Source organism: Ammospiza nelsoni, chromosome 26 (assembly GCF_027579445.1).
Source record: "Ammospiza nelsoni isolate bAmmNel1 chromosome 26, bAmmNel1.pri, whole genome shotgun sequence".
Classification (NCBI taxonomy): Eukaryota; Metazoa; Chordata; class Aves; order Passeriformes; family Passerellidae; genus Ammospiza; species Ammospiza nelsoni.
In genome coordinates this window covers 58,310-67,034 of record NC_080658.1, presented here as the reverse complement: position 1 = coordinate 67,034, position 8,725 = coordinate 58,310, and the positions used below count along the sequence as shown (strand labels likewise).

General features: G+C 42.0%; 2 long non-coding RNA genes across 2 annotated transcripts; both read left to right on the top strand.

Moving 5' to 3' along the window:
* The first annotated feature begins 312 nt into the window (after positions 1-312).
* On the top strand, positions 313-2,442 carry LOC132084304 (uncharacterized). The gene is made up of 2 exons (XR_009420045.1): positions 313-990; positions 1,139-2,442. It is a non-coding gene; the product is annotated as an uncharacterized LOC132084304 (long non-coding RNA).
* Positions 2,443-4,078: 1,636 nt separating this feature from the next.
* Positions 4,079-7,665, top strand: LOC132084389 (uncharacterized). The gene is made up of 5 exons (XR_009420060.1): positions 4,079-4,291; positions 4,916-4,979; positions 5,677-5,752; positions 5,870-6,637; positions 7,232-7,665. It is a non-coding gene; the product is annotated as an uncharacterized LOC132084389 (long non-coding RNA).
* Positions 7,666-8,725: the final 1,060 nt, after the last annotated feature.

The window sequence follows — 8,725 nt, the reverse complement described above, 5'->3', positions numbered from 1 at the left end:
TGTTAGCATCTGTGATCTCTGCATTCCCTGTCCTGGCACCCAGGCCACAGAACTTTTGACTGGGGAGCTCAGACAGGCGTCAGACTCTCTTCTGTCTTTGGAAGCATCGCATCTGATGTCTTGTCAGGTCTCGGTCTGGGCTGTATGGACAGCTATGCCCCCACCTGGATCCATTTTGGTGGATTAGGACTTGGCGTAATATGAGGTTAGGTAGAGGATTCTGACCGTAGGATTCCTAGGCATCCATCTTTGCAGTTCTTAGAAGAAATCATTCAGTTATCATCTTCTGCCTTCGGGGTTCTCTGAGCCTCATCAGCTCACCATCAGTTTGAACTCGGTCATCTCCTTTTGCATTCTCTCAGTCCTTGCAGCCATTTTCCTTGCCTAGAATTTTCTGTCTGTGTTGTGTCCCCGTTGTCTGTCCTGTCCTGTCCATCCTGTGTCACGGCTGTCAGCACACATTTGTGCCCGAGCTGCTCTGCCCTGCCGCATAGCCTGGTGCAATAGGAGAGGGCCCGGGGATTTGTAATGTGCAGTGTGGGGTGTAGTTGGACTCTAGATGGGATTTGTAGATGGACACAGGATATCTGGAGCTCTTCAGTTATCATTGAACCGTCTGACTGTTGTCCTAACTTTTTTTTCAGATGCACCTCCTCAGATGACTGCAGTAGTTGTGTAGGTTCCTTCTTCTGAAAGGGAATAGGGCGCAAGAATTCATCTTCCAGAGAATTTTTGCAAGTCCTGGCTTGTATTGTATCTGCCTATGGTGGCTTATGTTCTATGTACCTATACATCTGTCTTCTATTGGATTTTGGGTAGAAAATTTATCAGTCCAGAGAGGAGACAAGTCCTAGCTGTCAGATAGCCACTCGTTGACCCTTCCTGTCGTCTCACAGGTCCCCGAGGCTGCTGATTTCCCCAGGATCTGCCATTTTACCTCAAGGAGCGGCAGCCGGAAGATGTGTCACAGCACGTTCTTCAGCATCTCGAGTAAGGGCCGCAGTGAGCATTTAAGTGGAAAGATTGTGTGAGCGTGTGTGAGAGCACGTGGCTGTGTCTGTCTGTGTCTGCTCGTTTCTGCGTGTGTGAGTGCATGCTGACTGGATTTAACCTTGTGTGTGTGACTTTTGCTTTCCAGGTTTTGCGACTCCTTGTTAAATTTAGAATAAAAAATCCCCAGCCGGGTTGTATTGCATGAACTGACATGATATGTACCGATTTTGGCTTAAAACCCAGAAAACCAGACGAAGATGAGCAGGAAAAAACCAGAAAAAAACCACATGATGGACAAGAAAAAAACCCAGAAAAAGCCCAGGATGGGCAAGAAAGCAACGAGAAAAAAAACCCAGAAAATAATCCCAGATGGGCAAGAAAAAAACGTAGAAAAACCCCAGAAAATCACCCAAGATGGGCAAGAAAAAAACCCAGAAAAAAACCCAAAAAAAAAACCTCTGAGATGGGCAAGAAGAAAACCAGAAAAAAGTCTGAAGATGGGCAAGAAAAAACCCAGAAAAAACCCCCAAGATGGACAAGAAATAACCCAGAAAAAAATTCGAAGAAGGGCAAGAAAAGACCCAGAAAACACCCAGAAAAAAATCGCAACCCAAGTATAAATATAGAAATGTTTGTCAAGTATATGCAAATATATAAAGAAATGTTAAATTATTTGAAATATAAAATAACATAAATATAACATTTATACAGTATTACTTGTGTTATGGATCATATTGATTTTTATTTATTTCCTATAATACACTACAATATTTATATCAATTTTACATCTATCATATCTATCATTTGTTATATGTTATACCAGATTGATATACTCTAGGTTTTTTTAAGTAGTTTAAAATAAAGGGGATTTTTTTCTTTTTTATTTGGCAAAAGCAGGTGTTTTAGTATAAACATTATAAATACAAATAATATAAAGGTAGAAATCTAAGAATAGAAATAGATCATAAATAGCTGAAGGTTAATATAAAAATTAAAAATGTAAGGAAAAATAAGTTGTAGCAGTAGATATGGTACATAATTAGGAAAATAATTTATCTCTTATTTGAATAGGATACATGTTATACATAATGATTAATATAATGCTTAAGTATAAACTGCAAATATAAATGTGAATATAGTCATGAGCGCTATAAATATAAAAATATTTCAATGTAGTTTAAAAGAATAGAGCTTTTTTGTATTTATTTAGTTAGGATGGGATTTGTATTTTAAATAGTGAAAGCATGATAGAAATGTAATTTTAGACATAGAAATATGCAATCAATGTGGAAAGATATTTATAAAAGCACAAAATATAAGTAAATATAAATAATAGAAATAGAATAATGTTATATAAATTACATGCTACATCAATGTCCACTATAGCTATGCATGTGAATATAAATACGAAAAATGGAAATAAAAAATTTATTTAAACATGGCTTTAAAGCAAGGGGCCTTGTTTGATTCTGGTGGGGTAAGAGGCAGGTTTTTGGCATTTATTTCAGAGCAGTTTTCGGCGGGGGTCGCCCCTGTTCTTTTTTGCCACCTTCCCTGCCCGCAGCCCCGAGGCGCGCTGCGCCCCCGGCTGGGGCGGGCGGCAGTGCTGCCGCCTTGTGGGCAGAGCGCGGTACTGCAGCCCTGCGCCGAGAGGCCGCCACCTTGGGAGTGGCGCGTCGCGGATGTCGCGGACTTTTGGTTGACCTTCTCAACAGGGCGGCGAAAAGGGCGGGGAAGTGGAGGACCGGGGTGGGTGTCACTGGACTGCCTGCATGGAATGCCGACCCCGGCGCGGCCCCGGTGGTATTTTCTGTGACGTTTCAAGTGTACCCGACACATGCTGTGGTCTCAGCGGCGCCGCGGGCGGGCGTATTTCGGCGGGTTTGTGACAGGCATGTGGGGAAACGCCTCGCTGTGCCGGGGTCCTCTGACAGCCGCTTTCCCGCCCTGAGGGAGCCGAGCCGGGCCGAATAGTTCCGAAGAGCCGAAGAGCCGAGTGTGGGCGAAAACAGCCGAGTTTCCCCGAAGAGCCGAGTGTAGCCGAAAACAGCCGAGTTTCACCGAAGAGCCGAGTGTGGCCGAAAACAGCCGAGTTTCACCGAAGAGCCGAGTGTGGCCGAACACAGCCGACTTGAGACGAAGAGCCGAGTGTGGCCGAACACAGCCGACTTGAGACGAAGAGCCGATGATAGCCGAGTGTAACCGATAGCCGACTGTAGCCGACATTGGCCGCATTTAGACAAAGAGCCGAATATGACCGACTTTAGCCCAACCGGGCCGAGTTCAGCCGAAGAGCCGGAAAAGCCGAATTTAGACGAAAAGCCGAACCGAAACGATTTTAGACCTAAGCCGAACCAAGCCTAATTTAGCCGAGTTTATTTAAACAGAACCGAACGACGCCGCAGCACTCTGCCTGCAGAGCGCCGGTGCAGACGGCAGGGGGCGGTGTATAAAGCGAGTATAAAATATCAACTGTATATAAGAAGGAATAAAAAACTCTGTGTCATGTGCAGCAGTAGAAAATTTCAGGCTCCCAGGGAATAAATAGTTTTCTTTCAATCATTATAGTTTTGGGGTTTTTTTTACTCCCAGGTAGCCTGAAAGTTACTACTGCTGCTTTTTGATTCTAAAGCTAGGAAGGAAAACCAAGATTACAAATACAAGAAAAAGAAAGGGAAAGGGAAGGGGAAAAAAAGGAAAGGAAAGGAAAGGAAAGGAAAGAAAGCAGGAGAGCAGAAGGGAAGGGAAGGGAAAGGGGTGAAAAACAGCGTTAAAAAAAGAAAAAGAGTTGGAGGGGAAAAGAGAGGGCATTCGGGAGGAGCGGTCCTGCCTCAGGTCCTTCCCCGCCCTGGGGCGAAGGACCCGTTTGATGCCCGGGAGGGACTGCAGCTCCCGGTGGCGGGGGACGGAGCCGTGGCTGTCAGCCCGAGACTCCAACTCCCGGCAGGCCCTGCTGCCGGCGCGGCGTGTGACGCAACGGCTATCGCGGCACATGAGTGGCTACCAGCCCGAGACTCCAACTCCCGGCAGGCCCTGCTGCCGGCGCGACGTGTGACGCAACGGCCGACGCTGCCCGGCATTTTTCTCTAAATCGGCAGTAAATACAGCTGAGTAAAATTAGCTTGGTTTTCTTCCTTCTTTTTTAACTGAATTGTTTTTATCAAAAATACTATTTGAATATGTAGAAAAAGTGGGGATGTCCTGTACTATATCCTAGCTTTTCTTGTTTATAGGGTGCTCAGAAAACATGCGTCCCTTAGAGTCCCTCAGAAAGGTTCTCAGTGCGATCTCTACCAAGGTATGTATTTACTAATAAGTGATCCCTTTAGATATTTGCCTGTGTACCTTTTCCTGTAATTCAGAGCTTGCGTTCTGTGGGTTTTATGATAAACCTGTAAAATATGTAAGAATGCTTTTGCAAGTCTGAATCGTTGAAGGCAGCAGTAAGTGGATTTAGAGCCTGTTCTTGACCAGACAACGGGAAAAAGTGTGACTTTGATGCTGAACTTGTTTTTTTCATTTTTCATTTGACTTGTCTGGAATGATTTAGGAATAGAGAGAGCTAGAAAAAGAGAGAAATGGAATTGATTATGGAGCACTCCTCAAATGCTCACCACGATTCAGTGTAGAGCCGAAGTGAAGGGTGATGGAACAGAGCTCTGTGCTTTAGAAGGAAATAAATTTAAACCTGACCTCCGCACAGAGTCTCACTAACTTCTTTTGTTTTAAAATACAAAATATTATTAGGAAGTGTTGGAAGTTAGTGTTTTGGGAAAGAAACGGCAGTTCCACAGAACATTCCATTTAACAGAGGCTCTGGGAACGATTCATGTTGTAACTGCTGTCACTGCAATCAGTTGGTGGTTCAGCCTTGAAATGTGCACTTGCCCTTCTATAAAGCACTGTTTTGTTTGCCTTTCAGTGCTATGAGTCTTGATAAATTGGAGAAGAGCCCAAGAGAAATTTTTCATCCCTTGATATAAAAGGTAGGAAGTGACTTTTTTTGGTTTGGTTCTTTTTCTTTATTATTTCCTGGAAATAAAAGTAATTAAGTATAGGTACTACTGGTTTGTTTCTTCCAGTAGCAGATGATAACAATAGCAGTAGTAATAGTAAAAATAATAATAGAAATAATAATAATAGCAATGTAATACTACCTAAACTGTCTTTATCCATTGAACTGGCCATTTCAAATCAAAACTTCTAAACACAAATCAAACCATCATCCTCGTAGAATCTTTCACAGCAGTGGGCTATAGATCCTGGTTTTGTTGACAGGATTTATTGGTTCTGGAATAGCAAGAGGGAAGTACAAGCCTAACTACTTCTAGCTCACAGACCCATCCAGTGAATACTGCTTTGTGTTTTGGTGGGCTTGTGATGACTTTGAAATCAATTGCTCATTCCAGTAAAAAAAATTAATGTTTTTTTGAACCTGACAGCAGAAATAACTTTAGGCACCAACTTAATAATAACAGATCACCAATTTAAGTTCATAATTTTATGCTGTACTATCAAAGTTTAAAGGTAAATTTTTACTTATTAGGAGATGGTATAAAGTGTATGTTCCAATGTGTTGGATGTATGCAAAGGTACATACGTACCCGAAAGTCCTTAGAGGAAACAAATTTTTACGTCTGCTGTTTGATTGTTTCTCATACAATATTTGGTTTTATTTCCCAGGGATCGGTGAATTTTAACTTTGGAGTCCTCTGTGCTAAGGATGCTCAGCCTACAGATGATGAAATGTTCAGTAATGGTGAGTTTTTCACCTTCTCTTTAATTGCTATGCTGATCTGAATAAGAAAAAAACAAAAGCGAGAGAAAAAAAAAGGATGGTTTATTATTTTTTACGCTGTTATGTTTGTTTCCTCAGTATTTGCTGCAGCTCTGCGAACCCAAGCTTTGGGTTCCTTCTGTCCCACTGGGAGTTGCCCAGTTTGGTTGCATCTGGTGAAATTCACCCTGAGACCTTACAGAGCTAGCTCAAACTACGTGAGAGCCATTTGCAGTTCTCTCCAGACACCTGGAGAATGGGTGATGTTTCTGAGGGTCTGGCAAGTATACTTGTATCAAAACTCAGTCTGTGAAATTTCTGGGGAAAACCCTTCTGTGTCCTGAAGGGTTCAAACTCTGGTGAGGATCCAGTTATCAGGTGCTCACCTGGATGGTTCCAGCTCTTAAAGTGAACACTTGTACTCTTACCCTGTAGTTTACATCTATTGTATTTTTGTTATTTTGCAAGATTTTACGGCTTTGCAAAATATTGTGCATTTCACTCTTTGGAACCTCTCAGATCGTTCTTTGGTGCAGCACCATCCCATGGGACACTTGGCTGCCGTCCTGAAGGGGTCGGTCGCTAGAATTGTAAATCCTGGAGAGTTTGTAAGTCTTCTGTCCCCAGGGAGGTACCATGCTTTGTTTACTTTTGTTCTGTTTGTTAGGCGCTGCTTCTCATTGGAAGTATGAATTTCAAACTACCCTGTTCTTATTTTAACTGTTTTCCTGGTTCTCTCCCTACGGCAGGGAAAGACTCTCGTATCCTTGTCGTCGGGCTCGGTGCTGTCCAAGAAGATGCAGAGACTAAAAAAATCATAAGAAGCAAAATATGACTGCAGGGAAAACAAGCTGGAGAGAACAAAAGGTGATATTGTTATCCTTACCCTGTATTAGAAACATCCGCTGTGCTTTGATGCTGGCAGCTGCCAGGGGCTTGTTAGCTCTTTGTAGGCAGGTGTAGGTGTTCACTTGTAGGTTTTTTCTCTGGACAAGTCAATTCAAACTTTGCTAAGCTTATATTTGCAAATTACTCTCTAGCACAGTCCAGCATGACATTTTTGAATGTTGTAAAAATACCATGTTACTTGGAAAGTGCTAATGATGAGAAGCTTTAGGGAAAAATAAGATGTCAGGGTTGGGAGATGTGAGAAGAATTTTGAGGGGATGTTAGACTGAAATAAAGCACACTTGAAGCTGGACTGGCACGCTGGCAGATCCCCTATTAAACAGTAGCGCTGAGATTAGGCTGGGGGTTGCCCATTGTTTCTGTAGAAATAAATGTTTTCTGGTCTTCAGAGGTAAGCTGCTTTGAAAAGCTGGAAGGCACAGCATAGTGACAATCCGTGTGCTTCGCATTAAAAATAGATTTCAGAAGGGTCCTAGGCTTTTGTCTTTTCCTAGAAGTCGATGTAATCCTATTGAGGAGTTTTTAATTCTGTGCTGCCATGTCATCGATCAGGGCCCTGTCGTACTAATCATCATACAGATGCAAAACAAAAAATCAGACCCTGTCCCGACCACTTAGAGCCCAGAACACGATTTCCTCAGGCTGCCATTTGTGTGCCATCGGTACTCACCATGGAAGCGAGCTGGGGATTGTTGCACCCGTTGGGAACAAACCGCTTCTCGTCACACAGAAATGGAATTGGGACGACGCCTCAGCCAGCCTCTCTCTCCTGAATCTGCAGCAGAGCAGTTCCAGTCCATGCGGGCAATCCAGTTCCTGACGATCTGAGCGCACGGAGCAGCGCTCAGCTGCTGTGGGGGGCTCAGGGAGGGCAGAGTGTGCATTGTCATCTTCCTGAACCTACAGACGCGAATCAAAGTGAGAAGCCACAGGGTGGAAATCAGTCGCATATATGCTAAATAAAACTTGCAGGTTTTTTTTAAGAATTGTTTTTGCTTGTTCTTTGTTGTGCTTCTGTGCTTAGAAAACCTCCCTTTACAATCAGTTCAATTCATCAATTGAACCTTTGTTTGCAGACTCTCACTGAGCAGAATTTGTTGCAGACTCAGTGCACGCTGTGCAGGCCTCCCGGGAGTGTGAGGAGCTCACGTGTGCTACTTTTTGCTTTAGGACGCTCTGAGGTATTTATTCCTTTTGGGATACATGATGAGAATTCCCAAGAGAGGTAGTTATAAGGTATGACATCGGGAAAAAGCCTGTGTGGTTGGAATGTTGTTGCTGTCAAAAGTTAATTTTTTTCTTAGCCAGTAGTTAGCTTTTTGCTTTATTTTTGTGGTATCAATATTTTATTGTTTAAAAAATTCCTTCAAAATAACTTCAGTGGTCGCCCACCAGTACCTTGTTCAGATTTGCCTATTTGCTTGTAGCTGAAATGTTCACATCTTGTTTATCATTCTATTTAAGAAACTGCTGCCCAGCCAACTAATAACTGAATATCCATCTGTCTAGGACACGGGGAGAGGATTTAGGTAATGTCTTTATTTCCAGAAAAAAGTTCCAGTGTAGTTTCTAAATAGAGGAGAAGGGGGTGAAGACTCGGGGCTCTGATGCCGTTGGGGCACCCCAAGGTCCCCAGGAGAGGGGGCCCCACGGCGGTGCAGGAGCAGGTGTGTTCTCATGTAATATTGAACAAATTATAAATATAAATATGAAAATTATAAACATGAAAATATTTTTAAAATACTTAAATAAAGCGGGTTTTCTTTATTGGTCAATAGGCAGTGTTTTGATTGTAAAATTATAAATGCAAATAATATAAAGGTAGAAATCTAAGTTTAGAAACATATAATAAATACATACAGATAAATATAAAAATTTAAAATATCAGAAAAAATTAGTTGTAGCAGTAGATATTATACATAATTTAAATAATGATTTAAATCTATTTTAAAATTTTATATATATAATATATCATTATTAATGTAATACATCCAAAGAAACGATAAATTAAAATATGAATGTATAATTATACAAAGTATAAATAAA